Consider the following 27722-nt stretch of genomic DNA (forward strand, 5'->3'; position numbering starts at 1 on the left):
TAAGACTGGTTCACTCAAGCAACAATAACTATGCAGTCTCACTTCACTCATTATCTTAATTAATGCTTTTATTAATTTGAAATATATGATTTTTAAGGTAAAGCATACGCATAGGACAACATGTGAGAAAATCTGCTGTATCATATGCTCGGCAGTAAGGTAAAACAGAATGCCATGTAGTACAAAGATGGTAAACAGATTTCCATTGCAATCCTACTCCAACCAATTGATAGCTGCTGCCTGAAGCAGTGTTTTGTAAATTAATCTGAGCCTAAGACCAGGACCCAGGAAAAGGAGTGAAGAGATTGATTAAGAATGTCTGTCATGGCTTCAGGAGTGGGGAGTGACACTTCTCATCCTGAAGATATTCTATCTTGCCAGACTAAGAAATAAAATATTAAGTGTCTTTCATTAAAAGGCAAATTCATAATTTACATGTCAGTCTATAAAGAGAAGCACATTCTTATTTTGAACTCCCTGAGGTCGACTTCAGGATGGACTCCAAGTGATGGTTTTAACCAATGGCACATTGGTTAATTTTACAGCCTGAGAATAGCTTCAGTCCGACATCTGACTGGGCGTGTTTCAGTATGTGGGGCACTAAAGCAGAGATGTTGGAAAAGAGAAAAAGGAAGGGAAAAGAGTGTTCTTCAAGACCGATCACGGTATTTAGAAGTGCGCTTGCTAAATAGCGGCAACATCTGACATGAGGGCTGCCACATCAAAGTTCAACACAAGCATTCAAATCCAAGTGTTTAAAGTGTCACATGTGGCTCTCCTTCCTACCTTCGCCCTTGCCTTCTGCCCTTGGACTCTTCCCAGGTCATTTGTGACCCTGTTTGAACCTACAGAGGCTCAGCATGAAGTTCATACACTGACACTGAAATGCAAAACAGTTTAATTAAATAAAAATTGCAAATCGTTCTCTTATTTTTCTCCTAGTGTCATTTCATTAGGTCCGTCCAAGTTTGGTTTATTTTTCTGAAACTGGCTACATTTGCAGAGTTAGCCTTTAACTTTCTTATGGGTTTGGATAGAGAGTTGGTTATTTGTTTGCAGTATCTGAACATCCAGAAGACAAAGAATATAAATGAAAAGTTGAATGAATATCCAGGTCTTCCCCTCGCTTCCAATTACCAAGAAAATGCAAGTGCCTCTGTGTCTCCTTTATTTGGCATTCATAAATAAAAGCAGATTCTTTTTAGGAGTTGGTGTGAGGTGATAAAATCACCAAGGTATCCCTGACTTAAATCTCAAATGTGCCAGCTTGACAAGCAAAGTACAGTTTCAGAATTGAGTCCCCTTTTGATCATTTCAGCTTTCAAGATCTTTGGTGCTGGAGGTAGTTACAAGAATATTCAGTAGACAGATACAATCATTCCTGTTTATAAAGTTCCTGTAAGAAAAGAAAGCAGACCAAGGCTCCCTGCTGTGGATTGTGGATTGAAATATATTTAGCCAATGAAAACACAAGCCACGGAAAACACTGGGGAGAGGGGAGCGTGTATTTCTTGGCCAGGAGGTCACCAGGCCTTGAAATACAAGGAGTTAAGAGGAAAATTTGCTCACTGCAGTCTCTTCCAATTAAACCCCCAGGAAAATGCTCTCATTAATCACTTGCTGCTTCAGACATGACTTTCTAGCCCCTCATTTCATGTTCATAATCATATTCCTCTTTTCATCATACAAACATCTTTTGGGGACTGTAAATCTGGAAGCATGTTGGGGAGACATAAATAAGCCAAGCCCTGTCTTTAAAAAAGAGATCACATTTTTTGTGGTGCAGAAAATAATGTCATTTAGCCAGGTCTCTGTTCATAGATCCCCTCCTCAGAACAGCTTTCCATCAGTCTGCCACTTAAAATAGCAACTCCCTGATGTCTTCTATTTTCTTCTTCTGTGTTTTTTTTTTTCACTGCCCTCACAACTTCCTGGAATTACATTACATTTGTTTATTGTCAGTCTCCTCCAATAGAATGTAAATTCCGTGAAGGTAGAGATTTTATAATTTTGTCTGTGTTGTAAATGGCTGTATTTTCAGATCCAAGAGATTTTTTTGCATACAGGAAGCTCTCAATGAATATTTGCAAGATGGATGAATGAATGGGCGCATGGGCTGCAGACAGTTCACATGGTGGTTATAACTTGTATTCTGAAGTCAGACATCTGGGTTTGAATTTTGCTTACACACATTACCTTGGGAGAATTATTAACTACCTAAAGTCTCAATTTTCATTTTTCTGTTATATGAAGATAACAGTAATACTTAGCTCATGAATTACTTGCGCCTAATGTGTAAATGTGGGTTTCCCAGGTGGTGCAGTGGTAAAGAATCCATTTGTCAATGCACGAGATGCAGGAGACGAGGGTTCAATCCCTGGGTCAGCAAGATCCCCTGGAGTAGGAAATCACAACCCACGCCAATATTCTTGCCTGGAGAATTCTATGGACAGAGGAGTCTGGCAGGCTATAGTCCATAGGACCCCAAAGAGTTGGACATGACTGAGCACACAGAAGGAAAAAGAAAAAGAAAAAATGTGCTAATTAACATTCAACAAATATCAGATATTATTATTATAATAGAGGCATGAACACAACACAAGAAAGCACAAAGTCAGAGGACATTCCAGCTGTGTCTTAAGGCGTGGAGGGTACAACCTCCAGAAGGGACAGCATAGAAAAAAATACATGGACGTGAAACAATTCGAAGCTTTTAAGGGCAATGCAATGAAGAGGCTAAGATAGCAATACAGAATGCCCCAATTATCCAAAGCTGCCCAAGAACGATATCACGATCCTGGCTGCCCCAGAGTCTCATAACATGCTTTCATCAATCACAGAAAGAAAATCCTATCTTCTCTCTTCAGTGATAGGGCTCAGCAATAATTTAATAAAATGAGAAGCTCTAGAAGAGCCTTTTCTCTAATCAAAGCCATATGTGCTCCTAAGACTTATGATGAGGAGATGCAAGATGGTAAAGGACAAAGAATATGAGCCTACTCCACTGGCCACAGGCCCTTTAAAGTTGCTCCATCCTCCCCACCCCATGCACCACCAATCTGAAATATGTGAGTTACAAAAAGCAGTGATCATTGAAAGAGCCATCTGGAACTCCCTTTCACCCATCTTGACCTCTTTGCCCTCTGCACTGTCTTCAGCTACCTCTGAATTCTTCCTAAGTAATTCAGTCACAGTCCCTACCTCTTGTTTTTCTGACCATGCAGCCTTATGTGCCACCACTGGAGTTGGGCTTCTTCTGTTGTAAGGAGGCTTAATCTTTTGGCTCCCAGGATCCTTTACTACATTGGGCAGAAGCATCTTGCTGGAACCTCAAGCCTTAGATGCCAGACCTTACCTCCATCCATGAAGCCTACACCTAAACAACTAGTCCTGGCCATCATCTTTCAACTTCACCTACAATGAAGACTGTAGAATCAGGAGCTGCTACTGCTGCTAAGTCACTTCAGTCGTGTCCGACTCTGTGCGACCCCATAGAAGGCAGCCCACCAGGCTCCAACGTCCCTAGGATTCTCCAGGCAAGAATACTGGAGTGGGTTGCCATTTCCTTCTCCAGTGCATGAAAGGGAAAAGTGAAAGTGAAGTCGCTCAGTCATGTCCGACTCTTAGTGACCCCGTGGACTCTAGCCTACCAGGCTCCTCCGTCCATGGGATTTTCCAGGCAAGAGTACTGGAGTGGGGTGCCATTGTCTTCTCCGAGAATCAGGAGACATGGGTTCAATTCCAATTGTACCTCTTGCAATTATACTCCAAGACCAATACAGGATTTCTCTGGTTAAGGATACCCATCAGGCAATGCAAAGGAGACAAAGAGCTGTGATCATTCCCCCACTGGGAGGGCAGAAGAGGTAGGCACCAAGGCTCGGACAGGGGGCCCTGACTGCCTGTGTTGGAAGGATGTCCAGGTGGGCAAGTAGAGCATGGTATCTTGAGGAACTGCAGTGGGAAGCAGGTAAAGACTTCCATAGCAAATGCTACTGGAGGACTGTGACACAGGGTTAAAGAAACACTGGCTGGCTGGGTAGCTTGAGATCACAGGGACCATAAACATAGTACTGCTCAGTACAAACTGGAGAAACAGGGGCATGGAGCAGTAGGTAATGCCAGCTTCCTGGTGACATGAAAGATCTAGTTTTTTCTTTGTGATATTGGAAGAAGCACAGTAGACCACTAGTTTGAGTCACCATATGACCAAGGAAAGGATTCCTGCACAGGGGACAGTACTGAAGTTTATTTACAGGAGTTGAACATGTAGCTGATACATAGAGATAAAAATCTTGATTTCCTGCAGCTCATCTGCTCCACCTCTTTTTTTGTGGTTTTTCACTTCTCAATCTCCATTTCCTCATCTATAAAATACACCCAAGATGTTTTCCATCTGACTGAATTTTGGAAGGATTACATGATATTCAAGTTAAAGTCTTATAACAGTGCATGGATTATATAAGCACTTAATAAATGTACTCTTTTATTATTAGTTTATAATATAAACAGACCAGAAAAACAGAATGCCCTTTGCATGCATGTCCAACTATTTTGAGATCCCCTGGACCGTAGCCCACCAGGCTCCTCTATCCATGGGATTTCCCCAGCAGGAATACTGGAGTGGGCTGCCATTTCCCTCTCCAGGGGATCTTCCCAACCCAAGGACTGAACCCACATCTGCTGCACCTCCTGCATTGGCAGGCAGATTCTTTACCAACTACACCACCATCATTAATTAAGATTTAATTAGCAACTATTTTTTGCCAGCCATTCTAAGTGCTTTATATAGATTTCTTCATTAAATCCTCAAACAACCCTGTGAAGTATGTATTATTATCATCTCTGCTGTACAGATAGGGAAACTGAGGCACACCCAATGAGAGCAACTGGTCCCGGGTCACACTATTAGCAAAAGGAAAACTGAGGCATAGCCCAGGCCACCCAATTTCAAAGCCTGTGTTCTAAACACTCTGCTTACTCTGCTGCCCCTCTAAGTAAGGGGTATAGCACTGCCCTCTGAATGTTAAGCTATGAAATAAACACAGAAATGTGCAAAATCTGTCCAAAGAGTCAGACTCGCCATCTGGCTAGAGTCAGCCTTCCCTGTAAACTCATTAGAGTTATTAATGTGGTGATCTTAAAAGGGGAGTTGGTCAACCATGGAACACAGAAAAATGAGGCTCCTGGAGACAAAGGCTAGCAGTGCATGTACAACTCCAACTAGGGGTGGGGGAGCTCTGGTCACCAGGCAAAAATATTAAGGCCAGTACTCCTACAGAAGACAAAAAGATGCCCTAGTCACCTTAGCTAAGGCATTCTTCTTAAGATCAACCAACTCTCTTTGCTCTGATGTTATGCTCACCAAGCAAATGTTTGATTTGTTTGCCTATGGGGGAAAAATGTGTTGCTGTGGGGATTCGAGTACTTTGGGTAACTTTTTTAAAAAAGCAATATTCTTGCTTAAATACCAGTATTTTCTGTATTTATCTAGTATACTCTTGCCCTGAAAGTTTTCTCTGCCATCAGTCAACACAAAATAAATCTTTGAAGTGGGAGGCCAGACATATGCAATTATACAGAGAATCCACTAAGGTAAAGGCTGTTGCACAAGGGCTCTGACAGTAAGCAGGTCCACCTCCCTGGGTGAAATGTGTTCCCCCCACTGACCACCTTTGCAACGTCATCATGGCTCAAGGTAGGACAAAGTCAATCGCAAGATCACTGATGCTGAATCCTGGTGTTAGACTAGGGAACTGTAAATCCTTCAGTCTGTCCTCAGATTGGAGTTGGTGAGACTGAGCTTACACATGGGTACTTGTGGCTTCAAAAATTAGCTGTGGTTACAGATAGGGAGGAAGAACCTGAAAACAGGGAAGGACCAGGTTCCTGCTAGCAGTGGCACCAGACAAGTCGTGTAACTGCTCTGAGCTTCAGTTTCCTAATAGAAAGCATTTTAGATGGAATGTCTGCTTCACTCCCATCTATAAGCACCTCGTATAGGGAAGCAAAATCCATACAAAATCATTCTGTGCGCTGTATATAACTACATAAAGCTAAAAAATGCTAACGTGAACCTGGAATACATGATGCCTCTCATTTACTAAGCACTTACCTCACACCAGGTAAGGTTCCAAGTGTTTTCTATGTTAATTTATTTCATACTCACAATCACCCTGTAGTTAATGCTATGGTGTGTCACCTAAAAAATGCCTGCAGGACACTCGGGCAACTGAGACACTCATTTCCCAGCTACCACAGCAGTCCTGGTGACTGACCACTCAGAGCCAAGTTGCTCTCAAAAAATTGCTTTCAGGACTTCACTGGTGGTTCAGTGGTTAAGAATCCATCTGCCAATGAAGGGGACATGGGTTCGATCCCTGGTCAGGGAACTTCTTACATGTTGAGGAGCAACTAAGCCCATACACCACAACTACTGAGTCCCGTGCTCTAGGGTCTGGAAATCCCAACTGCTGAGCCCACGTGCTGAAACTACCGAAGCCTTGTTGCTCCGCAAAAGAGAAGTCACCCCAATGAGAAGTGCATGCACCACGATGAAGAGTTGCCCGCTTTCACTGCAACTATAGAAAGCCTACACAGCAACAAAGACCAAGCACAGCCAAAAATAAATAAATAAGGTTTGAAAAAAGAAATTGCTTTCAGCCAAAGGGAACTACCTCACCAACCACCCCTTGACTGGGGGTAACCCACTTTTAATGACTAGTTGCCACGAGAAGGGACAAAGTCTTATCCCCCCTGCCTTCACATGAGACCACTCTGAAGGGCCATTTAGCTCCACAGCTCCCCATGGGAAGGGCTGAGACTCCAAGTGACCTGATTCACATATCAACTTCTCACTCGACCCCTTCCTGCGACTCGCACTCCCTTTCATGTTGCTCCTGGGAGCCTTCTTCACTGCATCATCTTTCACAAATACCTGCCTCGGAGTCTGTTTGAGGGGTCACCAAACTTAAGACAGACCCAGTGAATTATTATTATTACTCTTCTGTTAGAGAGATGAAGTAACTTGTTCAAGTTCACATATCCAAGTAGCAGAGCCAAGATTTGAAACCACGCCATCTAGAAAATGTTCTTACTGTAATATTTGGCCCAGGAGTTTCTCTAAGTGAATGGACTGCTTGTGTTTGATGCGTATTTTGATTAATGGCTGGGCCAGAAGCTGAGCCCTAGGAGCTAGACATGCGTTGTTGCCATAACTTCGGAGGAAGAAAAAAGCTACTCTGAAAAAAATAGGGAGACAAACTCATAGCTGAGTATTTACAGATTAACCCAGAATGGAGGAGATGAGAAGGAAAGAGGGTGGAGGGAGAGAGGAAGCGATATAATTAGGAGGAATGCTGTGGGCTATGTGATGTGGTCCCTCCCCATGACATTGCTCCATCCAAATATCTTCAGTAAAATCTGCCCAGCTCAGGACATGTTTGGTGGTGTATTGCTTTACCAGAGCTGCCATAGCAAAGTACCACAACTGACTAGATAAAGAACAGAAATTTATTGTCACAGTTCTGGAGGCCAGATGTCCAAGACCAAGGTATCAGCAAGGTTGGTTCCTTCTGGCTGTGCAGAGAGGATTGGTCCCATGCCTCTTCCTCAGCTTCTGGTGGTCTGCTGGCGATCACTGGAGTTCCTTGGTGTGTAGAAACCTCACCCTGATCTCTGCCTTCATCTTCACAAAGAGTTCTCTCTGTGTCTGCATCTGCTCCAAACTTCTCCTTTTTAGAAGGACACCAGTTATTCTTGATTAGACGCTCACCCCATTCCTTTATAACTTCATCCTCTTTTATAATAACTGCATTTGCAACAGTTCTACTTCCAGATAAGTCCACATTCTGAGGTACAGGGGTCAGGACTTTAGCACATGAATTTTTGCAGTACACAATTCAAACCATTACTGGTATAGATTGGCTTCCTGGTGGAAACCTGTAAAGAGTGTGACTTCTACATCTGGGTTGACATGGAAAGAAATGGAAACCACTAAATCTGATCAATAGGGCTGTGAGAAGAAATTCTGGAGTGACCTGGTGCTCTCTCAATTTGAGGAATTTGGATTAGAGACAAGCCTGCCCACTTTTGATGGACTGGCATGCGTGCATGCTAAGTCACTTCAGTCATGTCTGATTCTTTGTGACCCAATGGACTGTAGCCCCCCAGGCTGCTCTGTCCACAGGATTTTCCAGAGAAGAATACTGGAGTGGGTTGCCATGCCCTCCTCCAGGGGATCTTCCCACCCCAGGGATTGAACCCATGTCTCTTACATCTCCTGTATTGGCAGGTGGGTTTTTACACTAGTGCCACCTGGGAAGCCCAAGGACTGGCAGATCCACCTAAAATCTGATGACAATGTCTGGAAATGAAGTCATTTCAAGAACAACTATCCATTGCCTTTCCACTATGACCCTCAGACCCTATAGAACCAACTCTATCTTCCCAACTCTCCAAAATAATTATCTACAAATCATTGGGTCTATTAGAGGAAGAGTTTCTATTTCTTTTATATCTTCAGCATGTCTAGCACAGGGAAACATCCTACCACAGGCTGATTACTACACAGTTTCTGCAAGGGAGTTCATAGTACCTAGATGGCTTGTGAACACATGCAATTTTTGATGATACTGGAATGGCTAGATTGATATACATCATTTTTCTTGGTCTCTGATTTAAAGAAAATCTTGTAGTATAAGAAATACAGTGTATATATACAAGAAATATGGTAGTATATGAAATAGGAATTTCCTACTTAAATGGTCTGAGCTAAAAATCCAGCTCTATCACTAGTCACCGTGTGACTTTGGGCAATTTACTTAATCTTCCTGTACTTCAGTTCCCTCGTCCGTAAAATGAGGATAGCAATATATCTATCTCAGTGAAGCTGTTGTGAGAACTACGTAAGTAAAACACATAGTGTGTTGGCACTCACATAGTAAGCTCTCAATAAATGGAGGCTATTATAATGTCACAATAGCCACTCTCCTTCATACTATCAAAATGTGGTACTGGAACTGTTACAAGAGATGATAAAAATAAGGATTGCACTTAAAATTAAGTAGAAGAGAGGAAATAGCTCTGCCTTGTAAGACTCATAACCATAGGTAAAACTTAAATCATTGGTCAGGGACCAGGTGATATTCACCAGATACTTAGGCCATTATACATATTTCAGATAGAAACTGCCGAGCCCAGAATCTACATTATCAGTCAACTACATAATCAAAATAAAAATTCATGACTCAAGCACAGATGATAATAATTTAATTATTTGTTTAACCTACCAACATCATTAAATAGACAATCTGATGGCTTCCCTAGTAGCTCAGATGGTAAAGTGTCTGCCTGCAATGCATGTAGACATGGGTTCGATCCCTGGGTTGGGAAGATCCCCCAGAGAAGGAAATGGCAACCCACTCCAGTACCCTTGCCTGAAAAATCCCATGGACAGAGGAGCCTGGTAGGCTACAGTCCATGGGGTCGCAAAGAGTCAGACACGACTGAGTGACTTCACTCACTTTCTGATGGTTTAAGAATATAAATCCTAGGCGCCAAGATGCAATTTCAGAGTAACCATTACCTTCCTTGCACTTAAAAATGTCTGGGGGAGAAAAAGAATGAACCTCATAGACAAAAGCTATTATGAAAAAAACTTGTAAAGGGAGGTGACGTATCAACTTGATAATAAAAGTCAAAGATCTGATATACTCGCCAGGTTCAACTCTTAAAAAAAATTTAAAAAACAAATGGTGAGATCCTTGTCTTAGCAAGTCTGTCATGAGCTCAGACATTTCTCAGAAACACCACCATTTAGAAAACAGCAGAGGTTCTTCGCCTACCGACAAGTATTTCAAGGCATCACTGGAGGATCAAAGTGAGATATTTCCATAAAGGCAATTTGAAAACTATAAAATGTACATATTGTTGTTGTTTAGTCATGTCTGATTCTTTGTGACCCCATGGACACTAGACAGCCAGGCTCCTCTGTCCATGAGATTCTCCAGGCAAGAATACTGGAGTGGGTTGCCATGCCCTCCACCAGGGGATCTTCCAGACCCAGGGATCAAGCCTATATCTCCTGCATTGGCAAGTGGATTCTTTACCACTGAGCCACCAGGGAAGCCAAAATGTACATGTGCTAGTTATTATTTTACTTATAGAGAGAATTACGACTACTCGATAATTACTAGACACTATTATATGAAAATGGGCTTCCTGAGTAGCTCAGCTAGTAAAGAATCTGCCTGCAATGCAGGAGACCCCAGTTTGATTCCTGTATCAGAAATTTCCCCTGAAAAAGGGATAGGCTACCCACACCAGTATCCTTGGGCTTCCCTGGTGGCTCAGACAGTAGGGAAGATCCCCTGGAGAAGGGCATGGCAACCCACTCCAGTATTCTTTCCTGGAGAATCCCCATGGACAGAGGAACCTGGCGGGCTACAGTCCATGGGGTCACAAAGAGTCGGACATGACTGAGTGACTAAGCACAGCACAGCACATTATATGAAAACAGAGTAAAATAAGTTGAGGAACACATGACTACGCTTGAAGAAACACTGTAGTTTGACTGGTTACCACAAAGACAGAAGCTCAAGCTACCATACGCACATAGTAAAAGCAGGATTTGAACATTCTTTTTCTGATGGCTGGTCTTGGCTCTGTCCTTTATGCTTCCTTTAGAAAAGGAGTATGCATGTGTGTTACCTTGTGCTTCAGTCTCTCAACAGCATTTCCTGTCATCGTTGTGTACATCTTTCTTTTATCAGTAAAATAAAACATAATTCAAGCTAAGCTCCTCCCTTTCGTAAGTGAGAGGCAGCTCAAAAATGTGGAAGATATAGTGAAATGCATACCTCTCCCTTAATATCTCACCTAATATCTTCCAAGGAGAACCTAAACTAGAACCATTTATCTGAATCAAAGCTCGGTGTCCAGAAGGCCATCACAACATTTACCTATGCTGAATAACAGAGTATCCCAAAACTAGTCTTTTTTTTCAGTGAGAAAGAAATTTTATTGTGTTAATTCATGACATTGTTGAGAAATTTGTTACAGCATTAACAATAAATCCCTAATTATTACGGTTTAGTGCTTATACAAAAAACAATTCCTGATTTACTTCCTATCTAACTCACCAAAGAAAAAAGGAATTCTGATTATCTATCAGTTACTTAGGTTAAATATCTTGTAGTCATCATCCTAGACTCCTATCTCTCACAGATCTCACCCCAGTTTACCTACAATTCCTATCAGACCAACCATTGAAATAAATCCAGACTGTAAGCATCTCACCACATCCTCTGATCTGTGCATCAGAGTTAATGCACCTTGTATTAACTGCTGAAAAACTTTTTTAAAACAAAGTAGCTTTGTTGTTGCTGTTGGTTAGTCTCTAAGTCACGATCGACTCTCTGCGACCCCATGGACTGTCGCCTGCCAGGCTTCTCTGTCCACAGGATTTCCCAGACAAAAATACTGGAGTGGGTTTCCATTTCCTTCTTCAGGTGGTCTTCCTGACCCAGGGCTTGAACTTGCATCTCCTGCATTGGCAAACAGATTCTTTACCACTGAGTCACCAGAGGCATATATTATTCCTTAGAAGTTTGTGGCTGAACTGGATAGTTCTTCCAGTCTCAGCTGAGTTCACAGGTACATCTGTGGTCTGCGATGGGTTGAGTGAGAAACTCTGCTGCTCTTGCTAGAACTTTCACACAAGTCTATGGGATGACTTGCCATGGGCGAGTCTAGATTGGCCTTGGCTAATGGAGTTGGGACAGCTCATCACTCCTTGTGCTGCTTCATCATCCAAGAGGCTCTCCCAAGCTTGTTCTTTATGGTGGTAGCAGCGGTCTGAGAGAGGAAATAAAAGTGGGCACTTCATCTTCAGGGTTTCCCAAGTGGTGCTAGTGGTAAAGAACTTGCCTGCCAATGCAAAAGAAACAGGAGACGTGGGTTCAATCCCTGAGTCAGGAAGATCCCCTGGAGAAAGGAACGGCAACCCACTCCAGTATTCTTGTCTGGAGAATCCCATGGACAGAGGAGCCTGGTGGGCTACCGTCCATAGGGTTGCAAAGAGTCAGACCCGATTGAAGCCACTTAGCACACACTCACACACAGCCTGTTGAGGCCAGGAGGTAGAAATAGAACTTTGTTCCTTCTGCTGTATTCTATTAGCCAAAGCAAGTCACAAAAGCCAACCCGAAATCAGGAAGCAGAGAAAGAAATTCCACTTTTGGATACATTCAGCTGGAAAATCACACAAGAAACAGAATGCATGGAGAGAGTTGAACTGGCCATCTTTGCAAGCATTCTACTGTAGCCAGTGATATGTTTTTAGTATATCGCAGAGGATGGGGGCCTAGCATATTAACACACATATTAGTCATTTGCATTGATCAGTTGGTCTTCACTTTGCATGATAGTACTGTCTTAGTTCATCAGGCAAGGGATTTGATCATAAAATATAATTTACCCGTCTTTATATTCCCAACACTTTGCATCTCATCAGGCAGGTTGTAGGCATTCCACAAAAGTTATTAATAATGATAAAAGATCTCTTTTGGTAAATGTCACATTGCACCTAAAAAAAATGACACTTATTTTCAAATATCTTTTGATATTGATTTCTAACATAATTCCACAGTGATAAGAGAACAGACTCTGTATGACTTCAATACCTTTAGATCATGCAATTTTTGCACTTCGTTTTATGTCCCTGGATATATTCCAGTGTCTCCTGGTTTATAACCTATGGGAACTTGGATAGAATTTGTATCCTGATGTGTGAAAATTGTGTAAATCTTAACTATGTTGAATTGATTCATAGTGCTTTTCAGGTCTGCTATATCCTTCTACTCTTCTGTCTACTCATTCTATTAATTTTTGAGAGTTTGATATTGAAACTCCAACTAAAAATATTAATTTATCTATTTAAAATAATTGTAAGATAAAGTGGAACCTAACTTTGTTCTGCAAAAAAAATTAAAAATTGAGAAAAAAGAATATAAATACATTTGAATAAACCAATGGTAAATACAAAACAAAAAAAAATGATAACGGAAAATTACTCTATTAGAAATTAGGAGTCAGCTGAATCATAATTCAGCTATGCCAGATTACCTGTGTGACTCTGGAGGGAAATAATTCAGCCTCCCTGGGATTTCTGGAGACAGACTGGCCATTCTCTAAACTATTCCTTCCTTCCTTCCCTTCATCCTTCCTTCTTTTCTTTCTTCCTTCCCCTCTTTCTTCCTTTCATTTTAAAATATTAAGTCTGTAAGAACCCTAGAAATTATGTAGATACAATCCACTTACTATATAGATGGGGAAACTAAGGCTAAGAAAATGAATCAATTGGCTTAAAAACACAGATGGTTGACATTAGAAACTAGAGCTCAGAGTTCCTGACTCCCAGCCCATCTTCCCCTCGTATTATTCCAGTACATTGCCACTCAGAGTGCTTCCATGGGCCAACAGCATCAGCATCCCATGGGAGTTTGATAGAAATGCAGAATCTCAGACCCTCTCCCAGGCTTCCTGAATTGGGATCTGGATTTTAACAAGATCCCCAGATAATTCGTACGTGTGTTCAAGCTGGAGATGCTCTAGGCTTCCTAATAAATGCTTAATGGCTAAAAAAACTCAAGTGTCTAGTTAGAAGCCTGTTCCTTTGGATACATTAACACTGACAGCATATTTTTGCACACCTCTCACCAATTTATTTAACAAATACCTCCTGAGTCTTACTCTGTCTGCAGTGTTGTAAAAATTTGTTCGAGAGCAGGTTTTGCCCTTCTGGAGTTCACCAGTCCCAAGGGAGACAGACCCCTTCCGCTTGTCGCACATCTTCCTTCCTTCCTCTGCGGCCTCTCTTTGCTCTTTACCTTCCTAACCTCCTCCCACTCCTCATTTTTAATGATTCCACCACCGAGATCTAATTTCTGAAGTTGTTGGTTTAAGAGCAAAGCACTTTATTCATTTGAAATTCCAATTTCAGAATAGTGACTTAAGATGTTGGAAAATTTTTATTTGGCTCACTTCCAAGTGGCTTACATTATAATATCAGCGTGACCCTAAAACTGTGTATGAAAATGACTGAAGTACTCTGAACACTTTAGGAGGAAATTCTGTATGAACACAGTACAGGTTAATCATAGATGTTAGTTATTGCTTTTGTCTTTTTCTAATGCAGTCTTTTTCTCAAAGAAGATAAAAGTTTGGAAAGCTGAGATTCTATCACAAAAATACAATAAGATTGTATTTTTTTCCCTCAAATATTTAAATCCAGCACATCATTGAGAAGCAAAGGAAACATTTTCAATATCAACAGATTAATTTCATTCAAGAACTTAGTATGAAAAAGAGACAATTAAACAGAAATCCAGTAAATTAACTATTTTCCAGTGAGTAATATGGTGTAATGTGTAAGATGGCGTCTTTATGTTAGATAATTGGATTACAGGTAATGGTTGTATGATATTCAATTCCTTTGAGGCTTATAAGCCTGGCATTTTAAGTTCTGGTGATTAAAAATATTGCACTTCTCTCTCTCTCTGTCTTTTCTTTTCAATATTCCCTCATAGTCCTGAAAAGCCCTGAGCTCATTTTATTCTTCCTTCCTTTCCTTGTCTTCTCCCTCTTCAAAGATATTCCGTGATGATTTCGCTTTTCAAAATCAAGACTGCTTGAACTTGAGCTGAGAGTAATGAAATTTCAATCTTTCACACAATGGCAGCTACATCTTCTTTCTGCTCTCTTGGTGTTGTCAGAATAGCAACTGCCCAGCGTGAACAATAGGACTACTTTCAGTTCTGAGGGGTTGGCCGTTGCTGAACAGCAGTGCATAGAAATAATCCTTGGCAATCCCATGGGTGACATTTCTCCTTCCTTATCGCCCATGCTGCATGCAGCCGGAACTTGATAAGACACCCAGAAAGAAGATAATGGCTGCTATCAAGCTGTCTAGGTAGAAATAATAATAATAATCTGTTTATGGAAAAGCAGCTGTCCTATTGTTTCGGATTTCATGAAATCTCAGAGTCAGATCCTCTCTCCCATGCCAGCCCCATTCCTGGTCCCCATGCCAATCCAATCACTTTGGGGCTTTAATGATGGGCATTTTATTTCACGATCTTTTGATACAATAGACAAAAATGCATGTAAATATCCCATAATCATATTCAGTCACAGAACATAGTTAAAGACTAGAGAAAAAGCATTTTATAGGAAGATTTGGAGGCTGGGAGGACTTGGCAATGAATATAGGACAGCCCAGTATCCCTTTTAGAATATCAAAAAAAAAAAAAAAAAAAAACAGAATAGTCCAGTGATCATTCCAGTCTGAAATCTTAACCCTCGCAAACTGCAAAGTTTCAGCTTCTCAGAGTGAAACCCCAAAGAATTGTGATGTTGTGGTTGCCAACCACGTGGGCTCCATCCCTGTTGATTGTTTTTATATGTCCTAAACAGAACAGCCCAAGGCTCAGAAGCATCCTGGCTGAAACACCATTGTCCTCCTTTTCTTTGAGCTGGATTGCTCCCTTGGCTGGGACTGAATAGGTGATCACTTTATTTCCCAGTGTCCAGCTAGACCCTTGCCTTTAACACAGTCATCTTCACGTAGGGTTATCTGTGGATGTTATTTCTGTTCTTTATCCATCCCCATGTCTCTGGTGAAAGAGTCAGGCAACCATGCCCTTCAGGGTCAAACATACAATTGAAAAGAACAAAGTATATCAGCTCCTTTTTCCTTCACTTGGTTCTAAAACACAGCCAAAGACTGCATTTTCACATCCAGGGATGGCTGATATCTTCATTCGTGTGGCAGTCATCCCATAAGGGTTCCACCACTGCAGTAAACAGAGACAGGTTACCTGTATTTCTTTTCCTGTAGTCTCCATAAGTCATCACTTCTTCTAATTTACCCCAGCTGAACTCACTTTCTCCCTACATCCTCTTTTACTAAGATGTGGCAATGCCACGAGAACAAAGAGGACGGAGATCTGGGCCTCATAAATAGAGAAGCAACCTTGAAAAATCTCCCACTGCTACTGCCACTATTTTGTACATAGACTCACTCTATGTAAGTCAAGTCTCTTTGCCTCTGATAAGTCCAGGTCTCTTCCTACACAGGGCTTCCCAGGTGGCTCAGTGGTAAAGAATCCACTTGCCAATTCAGGAGACGCAGGTTCAATCCCTGGGTAGCGGAGATTCCCTGGAGTAGAAAATGGCAACCCACTCCAATATTCTTGCCTGGAAAATTCCATAACAGAGGAGCCTGGTGGACTACAGTCCCTGGGGTCACAAAGAGTTGGACATGACTGAGCAATTGAGCATGCTTCCTACACAACAAAGCACACCCTACCGGATCGCTCTCTCTCTCATATCCCACTCCATAGAGGAGTAACTCAAACACTACTTTCTCTCTGGGGCCTCACTCTAACCCTCTCCCTCCTTCCTCAGCAGACTCAGTTAATCATGTATAGAGCTGTGCACATTGCTGTGAGATACCTTTTTCCATTCTGTATCACATGCCTTTCTCTCCAATTGGAATGTGAATTCTAAGAAATTGAGTAAAATGCCTTTTTATATTTGTACTCATTTTTAGGCAGGCAACTTAGGCAAATGAATGGGGAAATGGTTTTACATCAGATAGGTCTGGATGTGAATCCTAGCTCTGTTATCAATCAGCCATGTGTCTTTGACTTTTCTGAATTCATTTTACTAAAATGTCAGATGGGGCAGTTTCATAAAGTTGTTGCTAAAGAATTAAGTGAATTAAAGTATGTGTATGTATGATGTTTAACATAATACCGACATGCAATAAGCTCTAGATAAATGGTAGCTATTATTATGATTGCAATTAACTTAGTATCCCCAGTCACCCCATAGTAGACAATAAATATTTATTAAAGAGTAAAGGAACAAATGAAACACACACATATCTACACAGAACGTACACACAAACCATCATCCACCTACTATAAATTGCTTTGTTCTCTGCTTGTCTGAGCTCTCAAATGGGATGTTGACCTGCAGGGTATGTGACAAGGGAAAGAAAAGGATCACAAAAGAGTTTGCAGGAATTCTCTTTTCTAGCAGCTTTACTGTAAATGGTGACCTCAAGGAATCCGCATGTTTTTCTCTGAAAGTGCCGAGTTGGCCCTTGTGACATCCAGCTGAAAACACAGGTGGAGCAGGTGGTAAGAGCACCATGCCTCTTACCAGCAGCAGATCCGCAAAGGGAAATGCACAGGAGATCGACTCGGTGTCCGCTTGCTAGAATGGCAGAATTCGAGAAACACGGAGATGCGGCCTTGAACTTGTACTTCCTTCTCGCAATAGTCCTTTTTCGCACAAGTCATTATAAATCGCCTGGTCTCACACCTAGCGACTGTAAAATCCTGGAAGCGTCTGGATGCAGACTTGCCATTTCCCCCCTAAGACACCAAAGGGGTTAATGTCTGGCCAGAAATCAAAGTCTGGCAGCTTCCACCCCACACATAATGGGCATTGTTGTTCCTGAGAGTGTGTCTGTTTTTTCTGGCAGACTTGACCATTTGGAACCGATTCTAAAACAGAAAAAGGAAAAGTCAGTCTGCTTTTTTTAAGCGCACATGCAACAAAGCACAGGGCTGGTCACAGAACTGTTGTTTTGCTAGATTTCCAGGAAAGTCGTTGGCCTACTACTGTTCAGAGAAGATGAATTGTCAACTTAAAATTCATTTACCTCAAAAGGAATTCATTTGTATATGTGCGTGAGACACACATAATATCCTGAGGTGGTCTCCTTGTCTCAGATATGAAGCAACACATTACGACTGTATTAACAGGTAAGTGAACTGTGGCTGCCCATGCATCTGCATATGAAACCCATTTGCATGACGTTATTAATGGGCTCACTCATCAACCTTTCCAGGTCAGCTGCAATCCCAGAACCTGTTCTTCACTCCCTCCTAATGGGCCCCCAGATGTTCTCATGTAAAACCGCATGAATATGTCTTACAAAGTTATCAATGCAACAAAATCCTCCTACAAAACACCAAACTCTCTCCCGATGGGAAAGGCCAAGGATTTTTTTTTATTTCCCATCTGTCATAAACCAAGGCTTTTATATATACCAAAATTGTGCACTTGGATGTCAACCGCACATCAGATTGTTATAGATATTTCTTAAGACTGCTCGTTTCTGGGGAAAGTTTTCAATTAGCAATAACCATGCTTAGGATAAACCTCACTGGTTGATACTGCTACTGTGCAAAAGCTGCTTTTAGCTTCTGCACTTTGCCTCTCACAGATCTGTAACAGATGGTTTGTGAATCACACTGGCCCCTGGACCATACTTTGCTGGACTGTGGGCTTTGTTATATTGCTGACAGACCATCTTTTAGATAAAAGTTCACCAACTTTTTCTGTAAAGGGCCAGAGAGTAAAATTGTAGGCTTTGAAGCCCACACAGACTCCCTAACTCCACGATTCTGCTGTTATAGTGAGTGGGGGCAGCCATGGACAAAAGAAAATGAATGGGCATGGCTGCATTCCAAGAAAACTGTATTCACAAAAGCCAGCCACAGGCTGGGTTTGGCCCACTTGCTATAGCCTGCCAACCCCCGAATGATGACGATGATAGCATACATTTACTAGGCAACTCTTAGGTGTCAACCTTTTTCTGTCTTCCCACAATAGCCATGAATTATGTAACATTGTTTTAATTTTATAAACAATGAAACTGTGGTATTAATAAATGAAGAAATTATTTCAGCTTATTCTGAAAATAGGTGGCTGTTTCAGGATCCAAATCACAGTCCCTAGGCTCATACTATATACCACATATGCACAATGAGTGGGATGTCTTTTTCACTATGGATGGAAAACTTAAACATTAGTGTCATCTTGGTCATCTTTTTCCCTTTTTTCATCTCCCTACCCACGATCCACCTCAAACAGTAACAAGGTCTTGGAATTCCCTGGTGGTACAGTAGATCAGAATACACCTGCCAATGCAGGGGACATGGGTTCAATCCCTGGTCCTGGAAGATTCCACATGCTGTGGAGTGACTAAGCCCATGTGCCGCAAGTACTAAAGCCCATGCATCTAAAGTCTGTATTTGGCAACAAGAGAAGCCACCACAGTGAGAAGCCCAAGGACCACAAGGAAAAGTAGCCTGATAGCCACAACTAGAAAAAGCCCACACATAGCAACAAAGACTGAGCACAGACAAGCATAAATAAATAAGTAAATAAAAATAAAGGTCTGTATAGTCAAAGCTATGATTTTTCCAGTGGTCATGTATGGATGTGAGAGTTGGACCATGAAGAAGGCTGACTACTAAAGAATTAATGCTTTCAAACTATGATGCTGGAGAAAACTTTTGAGAGTCTCTTGGACTGCTAGGAGATCAAACCAGTCAGCCCCAAAGGAAATCAACCCTGAATGAATATTGAAGGACTGATGCTGAAGCTCCAATACTCAGGCTACCCAATGCAGAGAGCCAACTTACTGGAAAAGACCCTGATGTTGGGAGAGATTGAGGGCAGGAGGAAAAAGGGGCAATAGAGGATGAGATGGTTGAATGGCATCACTGACTCAAAGGACATGAGTTTGCACAAACACCGGGAGATAGGGATGGACAGGGAAGCCTGGCGTGCTGCAGTCCGTGGCATCACAAAGGACTGGACATGATCTAGCAACTGAACAACAGCAACAACCAATGTCTTAGTGTTCAATCACCCTGTAGAGTCCCTACAGCTTCAGGGCCAGGCCTGGACAGTCTCCAACGGTCATCGAAACACTCAAGTACTCACCAAATACATCTTGAGAGCTTCCTCTGTGCCAGACACTGTTCTCAACAATGGGGCCACAACAGTGAATGAAATAAACAAGTCCCTACCCTTCAAAAGCTTACATTCTAGTAAGGGGTAATTGTTGTTTTTCAGTCACTCGGGCAATAAACATGTAAAGAAATGTATATCATGTAGGGATATCATGTAAGGAAGTCAGGCTTGGAAGAAAAATAAAGCAAAATAAGAGGACAGAGAGTAACAAGAAGATGTTTCTCTTTTATCTAACTCTTCTATCTTTTCTTTACCAACTGAGATACGTAAACTCCAAACAGAGCTATACTTTCAAGTACACCTACTAGATGTAAACACATTATACTTAGAGGATTTTTGCAACATATTTTTATCAGTTATTTTCCCCACAGTTGTATGGGAAAGGACACCAAGGAAGAAATGAGTATATTCATTCATACTGCAAATATTTATTACGTGTCTACTTAGTGTAACGTTCTTAGAACAAAGAATCCAACAGTGAGCAAAATACACAGATTCTTGCTATCATGGGTTTCCATTATGGCCAGAGGAGTCAGAGAATAAACAAAAATAAAATAAACATATGTTAGAAGGCAATAAGTACAATGGAGAGAAGAAACAGCAGAGAAGGAGACAAGGAATGCCTGGGGGCAGGGGCCAGGCTGTCAATTTAAGTAGCAAGCAACTGTCCCTTGATCAGGTAGAATGCCACAAAAACAATACCTATGCCTATAGCAAGCCTTAGATTTTAGTTCGCCCGGTATTATAGTCAGAATGTCATCAATTAAAAGAAAACACAGGATGTTTTGTGTTGAGCATTCTATTTAAGTTCATAGAAAGGAATGTTATTCTTTCAAACTCATTTTTGCCCTTCCCTTTCCCTTGCTTCAGAGAAAAATGAGGGGTTGGCAGCCAAAACAATGTAGGGATGGGAGAGGGGAAAGGAAGGAAAAACTAAGGGCCAGCGTTCACGCCGGCTGACTGTTTTAACAAGGATGTAGCTGTGACCCGGCCCTCCTGGGTTCCCAGACAGCCTTGTTAAGGAACCCACAAAACAGAGCTGGCAGACACCATGCATTTTCCATTAAGCACGGCATGCACTTTTTTCAAGATGTAACGAGATGTTAATATAGATTTGAATTTTAATCAGATCCAACTTAGGAACAGAGTGCTTTTCTATAAATGTGAAATACTTCTAGGCTTTTAGGAAAATGTCATCCATATAAAGGCTAACTACTGTTTTACATATGAAACTGCCATTCTTCATTGATTTTTCAGGAAAGAGAAAAATACGATAAAAAAAGGAAACATCACCACAAAGACTTCTTACTTTCTTGTGAATGTTGCTTCCAAGGATATATTTTTTTCAGAATTCTTACATACTAGGAAGAATGCTTTTAGGCTTAAGGCAAAAATCAGGGAATTTCAGCTTATAAATTATGAAAACAGACATAACAAATCTATTTCTTGATAATAACAGTATTAACTTAAGGAGGGTACACAACCAGTAAGGGTGGATTCTAATACCCATCTCACTTTTTCTAAAATCAGCATCTTAAGCTAAACTTTTCCTCTTTTTACTCTTTTTTATTTTCCTCTATTTTTCCCCATAATCTTTCATGGATATGCACTTCTTTTACAATTAAAAAAAATTCTGTTTTGGAAAATAATTGTTGTATAATACATATATTACACTTAGTTGATCACCAATCAGTTTATTCTGATCAAATTCATAATTACCAAGTGTCTTTGTAAACCTCAAAATAAAGTCCTTTGGGATGTGATGTGGCAGGCTAGGTCCTGGGAGTCGCTATTACTTCCCTTAGATAAATCAAGCTTTTTCCACCTGACAAGTCTATCCCACAATCCGCTGGTCAAACAAGGAATAGGAACTCCCTGCTCCCAATCCACTTCCTACCCACTCCCTTGAGATTTCTCTTAAGACCACTAAAAATCAACAAGACAATGTCAGAGTCAACAGCTGGTAGACATTAGGAGACTAGGGACAAGAATTCCCTAAGCCGCCTGAACTGAAGTCTGACATTCGTATTCCATAGAGAAAGGAGAGACAAGTTCCATTGAACGCTCATGTTCAGAGGCTGGGCTTTCTTGCAAGCTTGATATTTTCCATCTGTGCATATATTTGGATGTCTAAACATGCGTTTATAACACACAATCCTATTATTAAACATCTAGAGAAATAAGACAAATGCATTGGAGGGAGGGGCGTTTATTTACTCTATTAAAGCATTTTTCACATGAAATTATAAATCCCTATTGCATTCTTTGCTAAGTAAATTGCCTGAAACTCTGAGGTGCCAAATTTCTTTTCTTAAACCAAGACAATACACAGACTGAGAATATAAACCAGGGCAACTATGGCAAAGGGGAAGAGGAGTATACACAGACAGGTGTTCTGAGAAGTCCCTCTAAAAATGACCAGCCTCAAACATCCTAAATAGATTTCATTTTTCCCTGTAGCTCAAATAAGAATCTGTCTGCAATGCAGGAGACCAGGGTTCGATCCCTGGGTTGGGAAGATCCTCTGGAGAAGGGAAAGGCTACCCACTCCGGTATTGTTGCCTGGAGAATTCCATGGGCAGAGAAGCCTGGTGGGCTACAGTTCACGGGGTGACAAAGAGTCAGACACGACTGAGCGACTAACACACACACACACACACACACACAGAAATTAAATGTATCCATTGGTAAAATCACACATATCATCTACAGGAAGAACCACCCAAGTAGTAAATTTGAGTATCTGTATCAGTGAAAGAAAAGATGGATCTGTGGATTTCAGGTTTGGCATCCATCAGAAGCACTTGGAGTGATCTTCAACTTGTGCCATCTGAGCCCACAGCTGAAAATTTTAATTCGGTGAATCTGAAGGGATCCAGATTCAATCCAGAACAAGTCATTTCCCTGGGTCCATCCACCAAGCTACATGGCTCTTTAACATAATGTTTTTGATTTATAGCATATATTTGGTTTAAAATTAAGGTATTCTTCTGTTGAAACCTTCTCTCATAATAAACCTTGGCCTTATTTTTGTACTACCTTACCCATTCTCCATATTTCTAATATTGCGATTCCTTTTTTTTTTTAGCTCCCCAACCAGGAACGGAACCACGCCCACTGCAGTGGGAGTGCAGAGTCTTAACCTAACCTTGGACTGCCAGGGAAGTCCCTGCAATTTCTCATACAGAATTTCCCTGGTGAAGGTCAAGAGATACCTCTAAGAAAAACAAGAAAATGAAAACCATTATCTGTTCTTAACGCTCATTAACAAATGACACCTGTGCGCTGTCAGTCAGCTGGATCTACCATAAGCATCGGTGGCTTAAGCAACAGTCATTTGTTTCTCACAGTTCTGGAGGCTGGGCAGTTCAAGATCAAGCCACCAGCCCATGTGGTTCCCGGACTCTCTTCCTGGCTTGCAGATAGCTGCCTTCTCGCTCTGTCCTTACATGGCAGAGAGGGAGAGAAGAGAGCCAGGGAGGAGAGTGAAGTGGTAGGGGTGGAGAGAACTCTGGCATCTCTTCCTCTTCTTATAAAGTCACTAATCCTATCATAAGGGCCCCCACCTCATGACTGCTTCTAGACCTATTACTTCCCAAAGGCCTCACCTCCTCACCTCTAACTGTTGGAACACTGGGGGCTAGGACTTTAACATATGAATTTTGGAGGAGCACAAACATTCAGTTCCTAGCATACACAAGGATAAACTTGATGCTCTTCAGAGGAGAGGCTGTGAGCATCAGTCTCCACATCGATTTGTCAGTCTTTGCTCCCTTCAAGCAATGGCACCCCACTCCAGTACTCTTGCCCGGAGAATCCCATAGATGGAGGAGCCTGGTAGGCTGCAGTCCATGGGGTCGCACAGAGTCAGACACGACTGAAGCAACTTAGCAGCAGCAGCAGCAGCTCCCTTCAAGTGAGTCCTTTGAGGTGAGAAAGTTAAACTTGAGAGAATGTAAATCAATCTTATACTCCCCCCTAAAAAAGATGCTGGTATTCAGTTTTTACTATATTGATAGTCAACCATTTGTGGAAACATAACAATGACAAAGAATGAAATTCAAGAATTTAGTTGTTTCAGTTCAGTTCAGTCGCTCAGTCGTGTCTGACTCTTTGCGACCCCATGAATCCCAGCACGCCAGGCCTGCCTGTCCATCATCAACTCCCGGAGTCCACTGAAACTCGTGTCCATTGAGTCAGTGATGCCATCCAACCATCTCATCCTCTGTTGTCCCCTTCTCCTCCTACCCTCAATCTTTCCCAGCATCAGAGTCTTTACAAATGAGGCAGCTCTTCACATCAGGTGGCCAAAGTATTGGAGTTTCAGCTTCAACATCAATCTTTCTAATGAACATCCAGGACTGATCTCCTTTAGGATGCCCTGGTTGGATCTCCTTGCAGTCCAAGGGACTCTCAAGAGTCTTCTCCAACACCACAGTTCAAAAGCATCAATTCTTCGGCCCTCAGCTTTCTTTATAGCCCAACTCTCACATCCATACATGACTACTGGAAAAACCATAGCCTTGACTAGACAGACCTTTTTTGACAAAGTAATGTCTCTGCTTTTTAATATGCTATCTAGGTTGGTCATAACTTTCTTTCCAAGGAGTAAGCGTCTTTTAATTTCATGGCTGCAATCACCATCTGCAGTGATGTTGCAGCCCAGAAAAATAAAGTCAGCCACTGTTTCCCCATCTATTTCCCATGAAGTGATGGGACTGGATGCCATGATCTTAGTTTCCTGAATGTTGAGCTTTAAGCCAACTTTTTCACTCTCCTCTTTCACTTTCATCAAGAGACTCTTTATTTCTTCTTCACTTTCTGCCATAAGGGTGGTGTCATCTGCATATCTGAGGTTATTGATATTTCTCCCAGCAATCTCGATTCCAGCTTGTGCTTCCTCCAGCCAGCATTTCTCATGATGTACTCTGCATATAAGTTAAATAAGCAGGGTGACAATATACAGTATTTACCTGTACAGCCTGACGTACTCCTTTTCCTATTTGGAACCAGTCTGTTGTTCCATGTCCAGCTCTAACTGTTGCTTCCTGACCTGCATACAGGTTTCTCAAGAGGCAGGTCAGGGGGTCTGGTATTCCCATCTCTTGAAGAATTTTCCACAGTTGATTGTGATCCACATAGTCAAAGGCTTTGGCATAGTCAATAAAGCAGAAATAGATGTTTTTCTGGAACTTCCTTGCTTTTTTGAAGATCCAGCGGATGTTGGCAATTTGATCTCTGGTTCCTCTGCCTTTTCTAAAACCAGCTTGAACATCTGGAAGGTCACGGTTCACATATTGCTGAAGCCTGGATTGGAGAATTTTGAGCATTACTTTACTAGTGTGTGAGATGAATGCAATTGTGAGGTAGTCTGAGCATTCTTTGGCATTGCCTTTCCTTGGGATTGGAATGAAAACTGACCTTTTCCAGTCCTGTGGCCACTGCTAGTTGTTTACTTGGTGGTGATTGCTTGGCTGGTGGCATTGACTGTTCAAAATGAAGTAGTAAAGAATGACTGTAGTTATCCAACCACCTTTTAATTCTTTAATTCTATCCATAAATTATCCATTCTACTTCATAAAACTGTCTTTCCTATTTCATTTTTTCTCTTACTTCAGACACTATACTACTGATTTTATAAAAGTGTTATACAGGCTGGTAAACTTGAGAAGTATTTCTATTTAGATATGCCAGAGACAGAACAGTTTTCTCCTCCTCTTATATTTCTGTTAGCTGGTACTTAAAGAGGCTGGTGAAAGAGGATATATTCTATCATTTTATCATCTGCTTGTTCCCCCCAGACATCACTGGAAAGATTCTGAACACAGACATACTATCAGATCTGTACTCCTGGAAATGAGGAGTTTGTGCAGTGAATAGCAGTTACATTCTAATTATATTAATTCAGACTGCAATTTCTTTGAAATATAAAGGACCTGCTGTCAGGGTGGTGTGGACAATGGAGGCTGAACATGTCAATGACATGACAAATTCCTCGAACAGAGTGCCAGATGTATTGCTGCCCAGGATACTTTTCTGAGAACAAATTCAGCAAGCACTATCAGTGTCAACTCTGGAGCAAGGAATTGGTTCGTTATCTTTCCAAGTTGCAGGTACATCTGCCAGAAGAGTCTGCCAACAGATGAATTGGTAATTAAAATCATTTCCGTGGTTGGAGGAGTGATTCCAAAATTGTTCCTCTTTGCTTTCTTTCTTTTCCTGTGCAAGAAAAAATTCTGGTGAATACTGATATCGATTTGCCTTTGACAACACTAGAATTGTGTGGTTCACTAGGCTCTCACTGCTCGCTTTAGTACTTCAACATCTTTACTGGGACTTATCGTTAAGGTTTTTTAACAGATTTTTAAAGTTCTGTTCTTTGCTAGTGTCATATCCTCCCTTGTTTTGCAAAAGTTCTTCACAGATGTTCGCAAAACCTAATATGGGTCAAATACATCTAATTGCTCAATTGACAGAAAAGGTATATTGTATCTCCTCTCTATGCCAGATATGTGCTACGATAAATAATGAGTAATGGTGATATATTTTTAAAATATTAAAGTTGATAATAAATTGTATAACATAAGACAGATGCTAGTTTGGTACCTGCCTCTAGTAGTTATTCAACAAGTATTGGTTTCTACTATTCTGTGTCGAGAAAGAGACACTACTTTGTAAATATTCACATATTTACACATCATCATCATCACTATGACAACAAAACCAACTAACGTTTACTTTATCCTTACATGTCTGTGCTATTTTATTCCTATTGCCCTGGCAAGGAAACCGAGCCACAGAGAAGTAACGGTGGGTGAGTTGACACAAATAGGAAGGACCAGAACTAGAGATCTGACCCAAGTGTCTGAATATCGAGCCTTCGAGCTTAACTGCTTCACTGTAATGTCACATGACCCTATGTAAATAAGTGAACCACAACAATTTCCTCAGACTATGCAGTAGCCTATTATTTAATCAGCTTATATTTTTTACAATGTATTTACTTTTGATCGCACTGGGTTTTCATTGCTGTGTGTGGACTTTCTCTTGGCACAGAGCACATGCTCTAGGTGTGTGAGCTTAGTAGGTGCAGCTCATTGGCCCTAGAGCTCCCAGGCTTCAGGAGTTGTGGTACATGAGCTTAGCTGCTCTGCAGCATGTGGCATCTTCCCAGATCAGGAACAAATCCATGTCCCCTGCATTGGCAGGTGGATTCCCATCCACTGTACCATCAGGGAAGTCCCTTAAGTGTCTTATATTTTAATACTTATTTGCTTGCTCTGGTATTTATTTCTTCTTCCTTTCCTCCTCCTTCCTTCCTTCTTTCTTTCCTGCTCTTTTGTCAATAAACACAGCTCCTTTTGTTTTTCTAGCAACAGAGGAAGGTTTTCTATCATCCTCAGAGACTCAGGGGAATTTTTATAAGAATCAATAAGTGGAAAAGGATTGTAAGATAAAATGTAAAATCACCACAAGAATGATTTTCTCCAAATCAAAACACCAAAATAGTGTAGATTTATAGACACTGGTAACATAGAAGTTTACCAACAAGTTATCATGTATATGTATATTCACATATAGATAGAGTATTGAAACATCAAATATGCTTAAATGCATGATGTCTTAGTGACAGTGATAGTAGCAGCAAAAGCAACAGCTTTGTTCACTTCAGAGAACACCAAAGAGAAGCAGCTCATTATTCTACAAACTAGTAGATAAAGGCAAAGAACAAAGCATTTGTCCCATATATATATATATATATATATATACATATATATATACACATATATATACATATGTGTGTGTGTATATATATATACACATATATATATACATATGTGTGTGTGTATATATATATATATATGTGTGTGTGTGTGTGTGTG

This window comes from Giraffa tippelskirchi, chromosome 4 (assembly GCF_054371585.1).
Source record: "Giraffa tippelskirchi isolate mGirTip1 chromosome 4, T2T-mGirTip1v1.2.pri, whole genome shotgun sequence".
Lineage (NCBI taxonomy): Eukaryota > Metazoa > Chordata > Mammalia > Artiodactyla > Giraffidae > Giraffa > Giraffa tippelskirchi.